This window comes from Salmo salar, chromosome 16, assembly GCF_965601325.2.
Source record: "Salmo salar chromosome 16, fSalSal1, whole genome shotgun sequence".
In the NCBI taxonomy this organism is placed as follows: Eukaryota; Metazoa; Chordata; class Actinopteri; order Salmoniformes; family Salmonidae; genus Salmo; species Salmo salar.
The window spans coordinates 74,658,029-74,673,147 of NC_138306.1; the positions used below are offsets into that span (position 1 = coordinate 74,658,029).

General features: G+C 41.2%; 14 non-coding genes across 14 annotated transcripts; all 14 read left to right on the forward strand.

Annotated features, from left to right (window-relative positions):
* The first annotated feature begins 466 nt into the window (after positions 1-466).
* trnal-cag (transfer RNA leucine (anticodon CAG)) lies at positions 467-549 on the forward strand. Its single transcript has one exon. It is a non-coding gene; the product is annotated as a tRNA-Leu (tRNA).
* A 925-nt stretch (positions 550-1,474) lies between these two features.
* On the forward strand, positions 1,475-1,557 carry trnal-cag (transfer RNA leucine (anticodon CAG)). Its single transcript has one exon. It is a non-coding gene; the product is annotated as a tRNA-Leu (tRNA).
* A 925-nt stretch (positions 1,558-2,482) lies between these two features.
* trnal-cag (transfer RNA leucine (anticodon CAG)) lies at positions 2,483-2,565 on the forward strand. The gene has a single exon. It is a non-coding gene; the product is annotated as a tRNA-Leu (tRNA).
* A 1,311-nt stretch (positions 2,566-3,876) lies between these two features.
* Positions 3,877-3,959, forward strand: trnal-cag (transfer RNA leucine (anticodon CAG)). The gene has a single exon. It is a non-coding gene; the product is annotated as a tRNA-Leu (tRNA).
* A 925-nt stretch (positions 3,960-4,884) lies between these two features.
* Positions 4,885-4,967, forward strand: trnal-cag (transfer RNA leucine (anticodon CAG)). The gene has a single exon. It is a non-coding gene; the product is annotated as a tRNA-Leu (tRNA).
* Positions 4,968-5,892: 925 nt separating this feature from the next.
* trnal-cag (transfer RNA leucine (anticodon CAG)) lies at positions 5,893-5,975 on the forward strand. Its single transcript has one exon. It is a non-coding gene; the product is annotated as a tRNA-Leu (tRNA).
* Positions 5,976-7,029: 1,054 nt separating this feature from the next.
* trnal-cag (transfer RNA leucine (anticodon CAG)) lies at positions 7,030-7,112 on the forward strand. Its single transcript has one exon. It is a non-coding gene; the product is annotated as a tRNA-Leu (tRNA).
* Positions 7,113-8,037: 925 nt separating this feature from the next.
* Positions 8,038-8,120, forward strand: trnal-cag (transfer RNA leucine (anticodon CAG)). The gene has a single exon. It is a non-coding gene; the product is annotated as a tRNA-Leu (tRNA).
* Positions 8,121-9,174: 1,054 nt separating this feature from the next.
* trnal-cag (transfer RNA leucine (anticodon CAG)) lies at positions 9,175-9,257 on the forward strand. The gene has a single exon. It is a non-coding gene; the product is annotated as a tRNA-Leu (tRNA).
* Positions 9,258-10,311: 1,054 nt separating this feature from the next.
* On the forward strand, positions 10,312-10,394 carry trnal-cag (transfer RNA leucine (anticodon CAG)). The gene has a single exon. It is a non-coding gene; the product is annotated as a tRNA-Leu (tRNA).
* Positions 10,395-11,281: 887 nt separating this feature from the next.
* Positions 11,282-11,364, forward strand: trnal-cag (transfer RNA leucine (anticodon CAG)). The gene has a single exon. It is a non-coding gene; the product is annotated as a tRNA-Leu (tRNA).
* Positions 11,365-12,418: 1,054 nt separating this feature from the next.
* Positions 12,419-12,501, forward strand: trnal-cag (transfer RNA leucine (anticodon CAG)). The gene has a single exon. It is a non-coding gene; the product is annotated as a tRNA-Leu (tRNA).
* A 1,054-nt stretch (positions 12,502-13,555) lies between these two features.
* Positions 13,556-13,638, forward strand: trnal-cag (transfer RNA leucine (anticodon CAG)). The gene has a single exon. It is a non-coding gene; the product is annotated as a tRNA-Leu (tRNA).
* Positions 13,639-14,563: 925 nt separating this feature from the next.
* trnal-cag (transfer RNA leucine (anticodon CAG)) lies at positions 14,564-14,646 on the forward strand. The gene has a single exon. It is a non-coding gene; the product is annotated as a tRNA-Leu (tRNA).
* The last annotated feature ends 473 nt before the right edge of the window (positions 14,647-15,119 follow it).

Below are 15,119 nucleotides of genomic sequence, written 5' to 3' on the forward strand. Positions count from 1 at the left end.
CGCCGCATCTAAAGTCAAGCCACGGGTCACAGGTGAGATCCCTTGTTAAATCCCCCCAAAATAAAACACGATTGCGTTGAAAATAACCATTAAGCCATTTTGCTAAGATTTCCCCCATTTTGACATGTGGACCTGTTGTCACTCTTACCCTGATGGTTGCTGATACTTCCAGACACTTTTTCGGTCTTATCTGAGGTATTTTATCATTTATATCAGAATGGCCATATTCTGAGGCCACTTTAGCGCTCAATCAATGACCATTTACTACGCTTTTTCCATTGAAGGACATATTGAGGATAAATCAATGACTGGAGTTTTTAATTGATAAAAACCAATGACTATTTGATGTTGAAAGTGCAAGTCAGTATTGTGCATTTACTGGTCTTTGTGGTGATCTCAGGAGGCCGTGCCTATTTCTACTTTTACCTAGTACGCTTTATCCCGACACCAAAGCCAGTTGTTCAGAGTCAGGATGGCCGAGCGGTCTAAGGCGCTGCGTTCAGGTCGCAGTCTCCCCTGGAGGCGTGGGTTCGAATCCCACTTCTGACAAGCTTTTAACGCCTGCATGTCATACTGCTTTGTAATCACCAGTTGACAAATAAATGACTTAAGATAATGGAAATAACACCTAGTTAACATGTGTAGTGAATAATTAAGAGAATCCTTTCAGGTCCCAGTCTCCCCTGGAGGCTTGGGTTCGAATCCCACTTCTGACAAGCTTTTAACGCCTGCATGTCATACTGCTTTGTAATAACCAGTTGACAAATAAATGACTTAAGATAATGGAAATAACACCAAGTTAACATGTGTAGTGAATAAGTATCGTATTTTTAACATTCTGCAAAAACAGCTAGTTGATGAGAGGTTGAAAGAGAATTGCAAGAATTTCACAGGCGGGCCACAAAAACAGGCAAATAAAAGGCATCTCGGAACGCACAACTCGTTGGTCGTTGTCATTGGATTGTATTGGCGGGAGGAAAAAAATATTGTCTGCAGGGTAATCGAACTCGCCGCATCTAAAGTCAAGCCACGGGTCACAGGTGAGATCCCTTGTTAAATCCCCCCAAAATAAAACACGATTGCGTTGAAAATAACCATTAAGCCATTTTGCTAAGATTTCCCCCATTTTGACATGTGGACCTGTTGTCACTCTTACCCTGATGGTTGCTGATACTTCCAGACACTTTTTCGGTCTTATCTGAGGTATTTTATCATTTATATCAGAATGGCCATATTCTGAGGCCACTTTAGCGCTCAATCAATGACCATTTACTACGCTTTTTCCATTGAAGGACATATTGAGGATAAATCAATGACTGGAGTTTTTAATTGATGAAAACCAATGACTATTTGATGTTGAAAGTGCAAGTCAGTATTGTGCATTTACTGGTCTTTGTGGTGATCTCAGGAGGCCGTGCCTATTTCTACTTTTACCTAGTACGCTTTATCCCGACACCAAAGCCAGTTGTTCAGAGTCAGGATGGCCGAGCGGTCTAAGGCGCTGCGTTCAGGTCGCAGTCTCCCCTGGAGGCGTGGGTTCGAATCCCACTTCTGACAAGCTTTTAACGCCTGCATGTCATACTGCTTTGTAATCACCAGTTGACAAATAAATGACTTAAGATAATGGAAATAACACCTAGTTAACATGTGTAGTGAATAATTAAGAGAATCCTTTCAGGTCCCAGTCTCCCCTGGAGGCTTGGGTTCGAATCCCACTTCTGACAAGCTTTTAACGCCTGCATGTCATACTGCTTTGTAATAACCAGTTGACAAATAAATGACTTAAGATAATGGAAATAACACCAAGTTAACATGTGTAGTGAATAAGTATCGTATTTTTAACATTCTGCAAAAACAGCTAGTTGATGAGAGGTTGAAAGAGAATTGCAAGAATTTCACAGGCGGGCCACAAAAACAGGCAAATAAAAGGCATCTCGGAACGCACAACTCGTTGGTCGTTGTCATTGGATTGTATTGGCGGGAGGAAAAAAATATTGTCTGCAGGGTAATCGAACTCGCCGCATCTAAAGTCAAGCCACGGGTCACAGGTGAGATCCCTTGTTAAATCCCCCCAAAATAAAACACGATTGCGTTGAAAATAACCATTAAGCCATTTTGCTAAGATTTCCCCCATTTTGACATGTGGACCTGTTGTCACTCTTACCCTGATGGTTGCTGATACTTCCAGACACTTTTTCGGTCTTATCTGAGGTATTTTATCATTTATATCAGAATGGCCATATTCTGAGGCCACTTTAGCGCTCAATCAATGACCATTTACTACGCTTTTTCCATTGAAGGACATATTGAGGATAAATCAATGACTGGAGTTTTTAATTGATAAAAACCAATGACTATTTGATGTTGAAAGTGCAAGTCAGTATTGTGCATTTACTGGTCTTTGTGGTGATCTCAGGAGGCCGTGCCTATTTCTACTTTTACCTAGTACGCTTTATCCCGACACCAAAGCCAGTTGTTCAGAGTCAGGATGGCCGAGCGGTCTAAGGCGCTGCGTTCAGGTCGCAGTCTCCCCTGGAGGCGTGGGTTCGAATCCCACTTCTGACAAGCTTTTAACGCCTGCATGTCATACTGCTTTGTAATCACCAGTTGACAAATAAATGACTTAAGATAATGGAAATAACACCTAGTTAACATGTGTAGTGAATAATTAAGAGAATCCTTTCAGGTCCCAGTCTCCCCTGGAGGCTTGGGTTCGAATCCCACTTCTGACAAGCTTTTAACGCCTGCATGTCATACTGCTTTGTAATAACCAGTTGACAAATAAATGACTTAAGATAGGGGGAATAACACCTAGTTAACATGTGTAGTGAATAATTAAGAGAATCCTTTCAGGGGAAATAACACCTAGTTAACATGTGTAGTGAATAATTAAGAGAATCCTTTCAGATCGCATTCTCCCCTGGAGGTGTGGGTTCGATTCCCACTTCTGACAAGCTTTTAACGCCTGCATGTCATACTGCTTTGTAATCACCAGTTGACAAATAAATGACTTAAGATAATGGAAATAACACCTAGTTAACATGTGTAGTGAATAATTAAGAGAATCCTTTCAGGTCCCAGTCTCCCCTGGAGGCTTGGGTTCGAATCCCACTTCTGACAAGCTTTTAACGCCTGCATGTCATACTGCTTTGTAATAACCAGTTGACAAATAAATGACTTAAGATAATGGAAATAACACCAAGTTAACATGTGTAGTGAATAAGTATCGTATTTTTAACATTCTGCAAAAACAGCTAGTTGATGAGAGGTTGAAAGAGAATTGCAAGAATTTCACAGGCGGGCCACAAAAAAGGCAAATAAAAGGCTCTCGGAACGCACAACTCGTTGGTCGTTGTCATTGGATTGTATTGGCGGGAGGAAAAAAATATTGTCTGCAGGGTAATCGAACTCGCCGCATCTAAAGTCAAGCCACGGGTCACAGGTGAGATCCCTTGTTAAATCCCCCCAAAATAAAACACGATTGCGTTGAAAATAACCATTAAGCCATTTTGCTAAGATTTCCCCCATTTTGACATGTGGACCTGTTGTCACTCTTACCCTGATGGTTGCTGATACTTCCAGACACTTTTTCGGTCTTATCTGAGGTATTTTATCATTTATATCAGAATGGCCATATTCTGAGGCCACTTTAGCGCTCAATCAATGACCATTTACTACGCTTTTTCCATTGAAGGACATATTGAGGATAAATCAATGACTGGAGTTTTTAATTGATGAAAACCAATGACTATTTGATGTTGAAAGTGCAAGTCAGTATTGTGCATTTACTGGTCTTTGTGGTGATCTCAGGAGGCCGTGCCTATTTCTACTTTTACCTAGTACGCTTTATCCCGACACCAAAGCCAGTTGTTCAGAGTCAGGATGGCCGAGCGGTCTAAGGCGCTGCGTTCAGGTCGCAGTCTCCCCTGGAGGCGTGGGTTCGAATCCCACTTCTGACAAGCTTTTAACGCCTGCATGTCATACTGCTTTGTAATCACCAGTTGACAAATAAATGACTTAAGATAATGGAAATAACACCTAGTTAACATGTGTAGTGAATAATTAAGAGAATCCTTTCAGGTCCCAGTCTCCCCTGGAGGCTTGGGTTCGAATCCCACTTCTGACAAGCTTTTAACGCCTGCATGTCATACTGCTTTGTAATAACCAGTTGACAAATAAATGACTTAAGATAATGGAAATAACACCAAGTTAACATGTGTAGTGAATAAGTATCGTATTTTTAACATTCTGCAAAAACAGCTAGTTGATGAGAGGTTGAAAGAGAATTGCAAGAATTTCACAGGCGGGCCACAAAAACAGGCAAATAAAAGGCATCTCGGAACGCACAACTCGTTGGTCGTTGTCATTGGATTGTATTGGCGGGAGGAAAAAAATATTGTCTGCAGGGTAATCGAACTCGCCGCATCTAAAGTCAAGCCACGGGTCACAGGTGAGATCCCTTGTTAAATCCCCCCAAAATAAAACACGATTGCGTTGAAAATAACCATTAAGCCATTTTGCTAAGATTTCCCCCATTTTGACATGTGGACCTGTTGTCACTCTTACCCTGATGGTTGCTGATACTTCCAGACACTTTTTCGGTCTTATCTGAGGTATTTTATCATTTATATCAGAATGGCCATATTCTGAGGCCACTTTAGCGCTCAATCAATGACCATTTACTACGCTTTTTCCATTGAAGGACATATTGAGGATAAATCAATGACTGGAGTTTTTAATTGATAAAAACCAATGACTATTTGATGTTGAAAGTGCAAGTCAGTATTGTGCATTTACTGGTCTTTGTGGTGATCTCAGGAGGCCGTGCCTATTTCTACTTTTACCTAGTACGCTTTATCCCGACACCAAAGCCAGTTGTTCAGAGTCAGGATGGCCGAGCGGTCTAAGGCGCTGCGTTCAGGTCGCAGTCTCCCCTGGAGGCGTGGGTTCGAATCCCACTTCTGACAAGCTTTTAACGCCTGCATGTCATACTGCTTTGTAATCACCAGTTGACAAATAAATGACTTAAGATAATGGAAATAACACCTAGTTAACATGTGTAGTGAATAATTAAGAGAATCCTTTCAGGTCCCAGTCTCCCCTGGAGGCTTGGGTTCGAATCCCACTTCTGACAAGCTTTTAACGCCTGCATGTCATACTGCTTTGTAATAACCAGTTGACAAATAAATGACTTAAGATAATGGAAATAACACCAAGTTAACATGTGTAGTGAATAAGTATCGTATTTTTAACATTCTGCAAAAACAGCTAGTTGATGAGAGGTTGAAAGAGAATTGCAAGAATTTCACAGGCGGGCCACAAAAACAGGCAAATAAAAGGCATCTCGGAACGCACAACTCGTTGGTCGTTGTCATTGGATTGTATTGGCGGGAGGAAAAAAATATTGTCTGCAGGGTAATCGAACTCGCCGCATCTAAAGTCAAGCCACGGGTCACAGGTGAGATCCCTTGTTAAATCCCCCCAAAATAAAACACGATTGCGTTGAAAATAACCATTAAGCCATTTTGCTAAGATTTCCCCCATTTTGACATGTGGACCTGTTGTCACTCTTACCCTGATGGTTGCTGATACTTCCAGACACTTTTTCAGTCTTATCTGAGGTATTTTATCATTTATATCAGAATGGCCATATTCTGAGGCCACTTTAGCGCTCAATCAATGACCATTTACTACGCTTTTTCCATTGAAGGACATATTGAGGATAAATCAATGACTGGAGTTTTTAATTGATGAAAACCAATGACTATTTGATGTTGAAAGTGCAAGTCAGTATTGTGCATTTACTGGTCTTTGTGGTGATCTCAGGAGGCCGTGCCTATTTCTACTTTTACCTAGTACGCTTTATCCCGACACCAAAGCCAGTTGTTCAGAGTCAGGATGGCCGAGCGGTCTAAGGCGCTGCGTTCAGGCCGCAGTCTCCCCTGGAGGCGTGGGTTGGAATCCCACTTCTGACAAGCTTTTAACGCCTGCATGTCATACTGCTTTGTAATCACCAGTTGACAAATAAATGACTTAAGATAATGGAAATAACACCTAGTTAACATGTGTAGTGAATAATTAAGAGAATCCTTTCAGATCGCATTCTCCCCTGGAGGTGTGGGTTCGATTCCCACTTCTGACAAGCTTTTAACGCCTGCATGTCATACTGCTTTGTAATCACCAGTTGACAAATAAATGACTTAAGATAATGGAAATAACACCTAGTTAACATGTGTAGTGAATAATTAAGAGAATCCTTTCAGGTCCCAGTCTCCCCTGGAGGCTTGGGTTCGAATCCCACTTCTGACAAGCTTTTAACGCCTGCATGTCATACTGCTTTGTAATAACCAGTTGACAAATAAATGACTTAAGATAATGGAAATAACACCAAGTTAACATGTGTAGTGAATAAGTATCGTATTTTTAACATTCTGCAAAAACAGCTAGTTGTTGAGAGGTTGAAAGAGAATTGCAAGGCATCTCGGAACGCACAACTCGTTGGTCGTTGTCATTGGATTGTATTGGCGGGAGGAAAAAAATATTGTCTGCAGGGTAATCGAACTCGCCGCATCTAAAGTCAAGCCACGGGTCACAGGTGAGATCCCTTGTTAAATCCCCCCAAAATAAAACACGATTGCGTTGAAAATAACCATTAAGCCATTTTGCTAAGATTTCCCCCATTTTGACATGTGGACCTGTTGTCACTCTTACCCTGATGGTTGCTGATACTTCCAGACACTTTTTCGGTCTTATCTGAGGTATTTTATCATTTATATCAGAATGGCCATATTCTGAGGCCACTTTAGCGCTCAATCAATGACCATTTACTACGCTTTTTCCATTGAAGGACATATTGAGGATAAATCAATGACTGGAGTTTTTAATTGATGAAAACCAATGACTATTTGATGTTGAAAGTGCAAGTCAGTATTGTGCATTTACTGGTCTTTGTGGTGATCTCAGGAGGCCGTGCCTATTTCTACTTTTACCTAGTACGCTTTATCCCGACACCAAAGCCAGTTGTTCAGAGTCAGGATGGCCGAGCGGTCTAAGGCGCTGCGTTCAGGTCGCAGTCTCCCCTGGAGGCGTGGGTTCGAATCCCACTTCTGACAAGCTTTTAACGCCTGCATGTCATACTGCTTTGTAATCACCAGTTGACAAATAAATGACTTAAGATAATGGAAATAACATCTAGTTAACATGTGTATTGAATAATTAAGAGAATCCTTTCAGGTCCCAGTCTCCCCTGGAGGCTTGGGTTCGAATCCCACTTCTGACAAGCTTTTAACTCCTGCATGTCATACTGCTTTGTAATAACCAGTTGACAAATAAATGACTTAAGATAATGGAAATAACACCAAGTTAACATGTGTAGTGAATAAGTATCGTATTTTTAACATTCTGCAAAAACAGCTAGTTGATGAGAGGTTGAAAGAGAATTGCAAGAATTTCACAGGCGGGCCACAAAAACAGGCAAATAAAAGGCATCTCGGAACGCACAACTCGTTGGTCGTTGTCATTGGATTGTATTGGCGGGAGGAAAAAAATATTGTCTGCAGGGTAATCGAACTCGCCGCATCTAAAGTCAAGCCACGGGTCACAGGTGAGATCCCTTGTTAAATCCCCCCAAAATAAAACACGATTGCGTTGAAAATAACCATTAAGCCATTTTGCTAAGATTTCCCCCATTTTGACATGTGGACCTGTTGTCACTCTTACCCTGATGGTTGCTGATACTTCCAGACACTTTTTCAGTCTTATCTGAGGTATTTTATCATTTATATCAGAATGGCCATATTCTGAGGCCACTTTAGCGCTCAATCAATGACCATTTACTACGCTTTTTCCATTGAAGGACATATTGAGGATAAATCAATGACTGGAGTTTTTAATTGATGAAAACCAATGACTATTTGATGTTGAAAGTGCAAGTCAGTATTGTGCATTTACTGGTCTTTGTGGTGATCTCAGGAGGCCGTGCCTATTTCTACTTTTACCTAGTACGCTTTATCCCGACACCAAAGCCAGTTGTTCAGAGTCAGGATGGCCGAGCGGTCTAAGGCGCTGCGTTCAGGCCGCAATCTCCCCTGGAGGCGTGGGTTGGAATCCCACTTCTGACAAGCTTTTAACGCCTGCATGTCATACTGCTTTGTAATCACCAGTTGACAAATAAATGACTTAAGATAATGGAAATAACACCTAGTTAACATGTGTAGTGAATAATTAAGAGAATCCTTTCAGATCGCATTCTCCCCTGGAGGTGTGGGTTCGATTCCCACTTCTGACAAGCTTTTAACGCCTGCATGTCATACTGCTTTGTAATCACCAGTTGACAAATAAATGACTTAAGATAATGGAAATAACACCTAGTTAACATGTGTAGTGAATAATTAAGAGAATCCTTTCAGGTCCCAGTCTCCCCTGGAGGCTTGGGTTCGAATCCCACTTCTGACAAGCTTTTAACGCCTGCATGTCATACTGCTTTGTAATAACCAGTTGACAAATAAATGACTTAAGATAATGGAAATAACACCAAGTTAACATGTGTAGTGAATAAGTATCGTATTTTTAACATTCTGCAAAAACAGCTAGTTGTTGAGAGGTTGAAAGAGAATTGCAAGGCATCTCGGAACGCACAACTCGTTGGTCGTTGTCATTGGATTGTATTGGCGGGAGGAAAAAAATATTGTCTGCAGGGTAATCGAACTCGCCGCATCTAAAGTCAAGCCACGGGTCACAGGTGAGATCCCTTGTTAAATCCCCCCAAAATAAAACACGATTGCGTTGAAAATAACCATTAAGCCATTTTGCTAAGATTTCCCCCATTTTGACATGTGGACCTGTTGTCACTCTTACCCTGATGGTTGCTGATACTTCCAGACACTTTTTCGGTCTTATCTGAGGTATTTTATCATTTATATCAGAATGGCCATATTCTGAGGCCACTTTAGCGCTCAATCAATGACCATTTACTACGCTTTTTCCATTGAAGGACATATTGAGGATAAATCAATGACTGGAGTTTTTAATTGATGAAAACCAATGACTATTTGATGTTGAAAGTGCAAGTCAGTATTGTGCATTTACTGGTCTTTGTGGTGATCTCAGGAGGCCGTGCCTATTTCTACTTTTACCTAGTACGCTTTATCCCGACACCAAAGCCAGTTGTTCAGAGTCAGGATGGCCGAGCGGTCTAAGGCGCTGCGTTCAGGCCGCAGTCTCCCCTGGAGGCGTGGGTTGGAATCCCACTTCTGACAAGCTTTTAACGCCTGCATGTCATACTGCTTTGTAATCACCAGTTGACAAATAAATGACTTAAGATAATGGAAATAACACCTAGTTAACATGTGTAGTGAATAATTAAGAGAATCCTTTCAGATCGCATTCTCCCCTGGAGGTGTGGGTTCGATTCCCACTTCTGACAAGCTTTTAACGCCTGCATGTCATACTGCTTTGTAATCACCAGTTGACAAATAAATGACTTAAGATAATGGAAATAACACCTAGTTAACATGTGTAGTGAATAATTAAGAGAATCCTTTCAGGTCCCAGTCTCCCCTGGAGGCTTGGGTTCGAATCCCACTTCTGACAAGCTTTTAACGCCTGCATGTCATACTGCTTTGTAATAACCAGTTGACAAATAAATGACTTAAGATAATGGAAATAACACCAAGTTAACATGTGTAGTGAATAAGTATCGTATTTTTAACATTCTGCAAAAACAGCTAGTTGTTGAGAGGTTGAAAGAGAATTGCAAGGCATCTCGGAACGCACAACTCGTTGGTCGTTGTCATTGGATTGTATTGGCGGGAGGAAAAAAATATTGTCTGCAGGGTAATCGAACTCGCCGCATCTAAAGTCAAGCCACGGGTCACAGGTGAGATCCCTTGTTAAATCCCCCCAAAATAAAACACGATTGCGTTGAAAATAACCATTAAGCCATTTTGCTAAGATTTCCCCCATTTTGACATGTGGACCTGTTGTCACTCTTACCCTGATGGTTGCTGATACTTCCAGACACTTTTTCGGTCTTATCTGAGGTATTTTATCATTTATATCAGAATGGCCATATTCTGAGGCCACTTTAGCGCTCAATCAATGACCATTTACTACGCTTTTTCCATTGAAGGACATATTGAGGATAAATCAATGACTGGAGTTTTTAATTGATGAAAACCAATGACTATTTGATGTTGAAAGTGCAAGTCAGTATTGTGCATTTACTGGTCTTTGTGGTGATCTCAGGAGGCCGTGCCTATTTCTACTTTTACCTAGTACGCTTTATCCCGACACCAAAGCCAGTTGTTCAGAGTCAGGATGGCCGAGCGGTCTAAGGCGCTGCGTTCAGGTCGCAGTCTCCCCTGGAGGCGTGGGTTCGAATCCCACTTCTGACAAGCTTTTAACGCCTGCATGTCATACTGCTTTGTAATCACCAGTTGACAAATAAATGACTTAAGATAATGGAAATAACATCTAGTTAACATGTGTATTGAATAATTAAGAGAATCCTTTCAGGTCCCAGTCTCCCCTGGAGGCTTGGGTTCGAATCCCACTTCTGACAAGCTTTTAACTCCTGCATGTCATACTGCTTTGTAATAACCAGTTGACAAATAAATGACTTAAGATAATGGAAATAACACCAAGTTAACATGTGTAGTGAATAAGTATCGTATTTTTAACATTCTGCAAAAACAGCTAGTTGTTGAGAGGTTGAAAGAGAATTGCAAGGCATCTCGGAACGCACAACTCGTTGGTCGTTGTCATTGGATTGTATTGGCGGGAGGAAAAAAATATTGTCTGCAGGGTAATCGAACTCGCCGCATCTAAAGTCAAGCCACGGGTCACAGGTGAGATCCCTTGTTAAATCCCCCCAAAATAAAACACGATTGCGTTGAAAATAACCATTAAGCCATTTTGCTAAGATTTCCCCCATTTTGACATGTGGACCTGTTGTCACTCTTACCCTGATGGTTGCTGATACTTCCAGACACTTTTTCAGTCTTATCTGAGGTATTTTATCATTTATATCAGAATGGCCATATTCTGAGGCCACTTTAGCGCTCAATCAATGACCATTTACTACGCTTTTTCCATTGAAGGACATATTGAGGATAAATCAATGACTGGAGTTTTTAATTGATGAAAACCAATGACTATTTGATGTTGAAAGTGCAAGTCAGTATTGTGCATTTACTGGTCTTTGTGGTGATCTCAGGAGGCCGTGCCTATTTCTACTTTTACCTAGTACGCTTTATCCCGACACCAAAGCCAGTTGTTCAGAGTCAGGATGGCCGAGCGGTCTAAGGCGCTGCGTTCAGGCCGCAATCTCCCCTGGAGGCGTGGGTTGGAATCCCACTTCTGACAAGCTTTTAACGCCTGCATGTCATACTGCTTTGTAATCACCAGTTGACAAATAAATGACTTAAGATAATGGAAATAACACCTAGTTAACATGTGTAGTGAATAATTAAGAGAATCCTTTCAGATCGCATTCTCCCCTGGAGGTGTGGGTTCGATTCCCACTTCTGACAAGCTTTTAACGCCTGCATGTCATACTGCTTTGTAATCACCAGTTGACAAATAAATGACTTAAGATAATGGAAATAACACCTAGTTAACATGTGTAGTGAATAATTAAGAGAATCCTTTCAGGTCCCAGTCTCCCCTGGAGGCTTGGGTTCGAATCCCACTTCTGACAAGCTTTTAACGCCTGCATGTCATACTGCTTTGTAATAACCAGTTGACAAATAAATGACTTAAGATAATGGAAATAACACCAAGTTAACATGTGTAGTGAATAAGTATCGTATTTTTAACATTCTGCAAAAACAGCTAGTTGTTGAGAGGTTGAAAGAGAATTGCAAGGCATCTCGGAACGCACAACTCGTTGGTCGTTGTCATTGGATTGTATTGGCGGGAGGAAAAAAATATTGTCTGCAGGGTAATCGAACTCGCCGCATCTAAAGTCAAGCCACGGGTCACAGGTGAGATCCCTTGTTAAATCCCCCCAAAATAAAACACGATTGCGTTGAAAATAACCATTAAGCCATTTTGCTAAGATTTCCCCCATTTTGACATGTGGACCTGTTGTCACTCTTACCCTGATGGTTGCTGATACTTCCAGACACTTTTTCAGTCTTATCTGAGGTATTTTATCATTTATATCAGAATGGCCATATTCTGAGGCCACTTTAGCGCTCAATCAATGACCATTTACTACGCTTTTTCCATTGAAGGACATATTGAGGATAAATCAATGACTGGAGTTTTTAATTGATGAAAACCAATGACTATTTGATGTTGAAAGTGCAAGTCAGTATTGTGCATTTACTGGTCTTTGTGGTGATCTCAGGAGGCCGTGCCTATTTCTACTTTTACCTAGTACGCTTTATCCCGACACCAAAGCCAGTTGTTCAGAGTCAGGATGGCCGAGCGGTCTAAGGCGCTGCGTTCAGGCCGCAGTCTCCCCTGGAGGCGTGGGTTGGAATCCCACTTCTGACAAGCTTTTAACGCCTGCATGTCATACTGCTTTGTAATCACCAGTTGACAAATAAATGACTTAAGATAATGGAAATAACACCTAGTTAACATGTGTAGTGAATAATTAAGAGAATCCTTTCAGATCGCATTCTCCCCTGGAGGTGTGGGTTCGATTCCCACTTCTGACAAGCTTTTAACGCCTGCATGTCATACTGCTTTGTAATCACCAGTTGACAAATAAATGACTTAAGATAATGGAAATAACACCTAGTTAACATGTGTAGTGAATAATTAAGAGAATCCTTTCAGGTCCCAGTCTCCCCTGGAGGCTTGGGTTCGAATCCCACTTCTGACAAGCTTTTAACGCCTGCATGTCATACTGCTTTGTAATAACCAGTTGACAAATAAATGACTTAAGATAATGGAAATAACACCAAGTTAACATGTGTAGTGAATAAGTATCGTATTTTTAACATTCTGCAAAAACAGCTAGTTGTTGAGAGGTTGAAAGAGAATTGCAAGGCATCTCGGAACGCACAACTCGTTGGTCGTTGTCATTGGATTGTATTGGCGGGAGGAAAAAAATATTGTCTGCAGGGTAATCGAACTCGCCGCATCTAAAGTCAAGCCACGGGTCACAGGTGAGATCCCTTGTTAAATCCCCCCAAAATAAAACACGATTGCGTTGAAAATAACCATTAAGCCATTTTGCTAAGATTTCCCCCATTTTGACATGTGGACCTGTTGTCACTCTTACCCTGATGGTTGCTGATACTTCCAGACACTTTTTCGGTCTTATCTGAGGTATTTTATCATTTATATCAGAATGGCCATATTCTGAGGCCACTTTAGCGCTGAATCAATGACCATTTACTACGCTTTTTCCATTGAAGGACATATTGAGGATAAATCAATGACTGGAGTTTTTAATTGATGAAAACCAATGACTATTTGATGTTGAAAGTGCAAGTCAGTATTGTGCATTTACTGGTCTTTGTGGTGATCTCAGGAGGCCGTGCCTATTTCTACTTTTACCTAGTACGCTTTATCCCGACACCAAAGCCAGTTGTTCAGAGTCAGGATGGCCGAGCGGTCTAAGGCGCTGCGTTCAGGTCGCAGTCTCCCCTGGAGGCGTGGGTTCGAATCCCACTTCTGACAAGCTTTTAACGCCTGCATGTCATACTGCTTTGTAATCACCAGTTGACAAATAAATGACTTAAGATAATGGAAATAACATCTAGTTAACATGTGTATTGAATAATTAAGAGAATCCTTTCAGGTCCCAGTCTCCCCTGGAGGCTTGGGTTCGAATCCCACTTCTGACAAGCTTTTAACTCCTGCATGTCATACTGCTTTGTAATAACCAGTTGACAAATAAATGACTTAAGATAATGGAAATAACACCAAGTTAACATGTGTAGTGAATAAGTATCGTATTTTTAACATTCTGCAAAAACAGCTAGTTGATGACAGGTTGAAAGAGAATTGCAAGAATTTCACAGGCGGGCCACAAAAACAGGCAAATAAAAGGCATCTCGGAACGCACAACTCGTTGGTCGTTGTCATTGGATTGTATTGGCGGGAGGAAAAAAATATTGTCTGCAGGGTAATCGAACTCGCCGCATCTAAAGTCAAGCCACGGGTCACAGGTGAGATCCCTTGTTAAATCCCCCCAAAATAAAACACGATTGCGTTGAAAATAACCATTAAGCCATTTTGCTAAGATTTCCCCCATTTTGACATGTGGACCTGTTGTCACTCTTACCCTGATGGTTGCTGATACTTCCAGACACTTTTTCAGTCTTATCTGAGGTATTTTATCATTTATATCAGAATGGCCATATTCTGAGGCCACTTTAGCGCTCAATCAATGACCATTTACTACGCTTTTTCCATTGAAGGACATATTGAGGATAAATCAATGACTGGAGTTTTTAATTGATGAAAACCAATGACTATTTGATGTTGAAAGTGCAAGTCAGTATTGTGCATTTACTGGTCTTTGTGGTGATCTCAGGAGGCCGTGCCTATTTCTACTTTTACCTAGTACGCTTTATCCCGACACCAAAGCCAGTTGTTCAGAGTCAGGATGGCCGAGCGGTCTAAGGCGCTGCGTTCAGGCCGCAATCTCCCCTGGAGGCGTGGGTTGGAGTCCCACTTCTGACAAGCTTTTAACGCCTGCATGTCATACTGCTTTGTAATCACCAGTTGACAAATAAATGACTTAAGATAATGGAAATAACACCTAGTTAACATGTGTAGTGAATAATTAAGAGAATCCTTTCAGATCGCATTCTCCCCTGGAGGTGTGGGTTCGATTCCCACTTCTGACAAGCTTTTAACGCCTGCATGTCATACTGCTTTGTAATCACCAGTTGACAAATAAATGACTTAAGATAATGGAAATAACACCTAGTTAACATGTGTAGTGAATAATTAAGAGAATCCTTTCAGGTCCCAGTCTCCCCTGGAGGCTTGGGTTCGAATCCCACTTCTGACAAGCTTTTAACGCCTGCATGTCATACTGCTTTGTAATAACCAGTTGACAAATAAATGACTTAAGATAATGGAAATAACACCAAGTTAACATGTGTAGTGAATAAGTATCGTATTTTTAACATTCTGCAAAAACAGCTAGT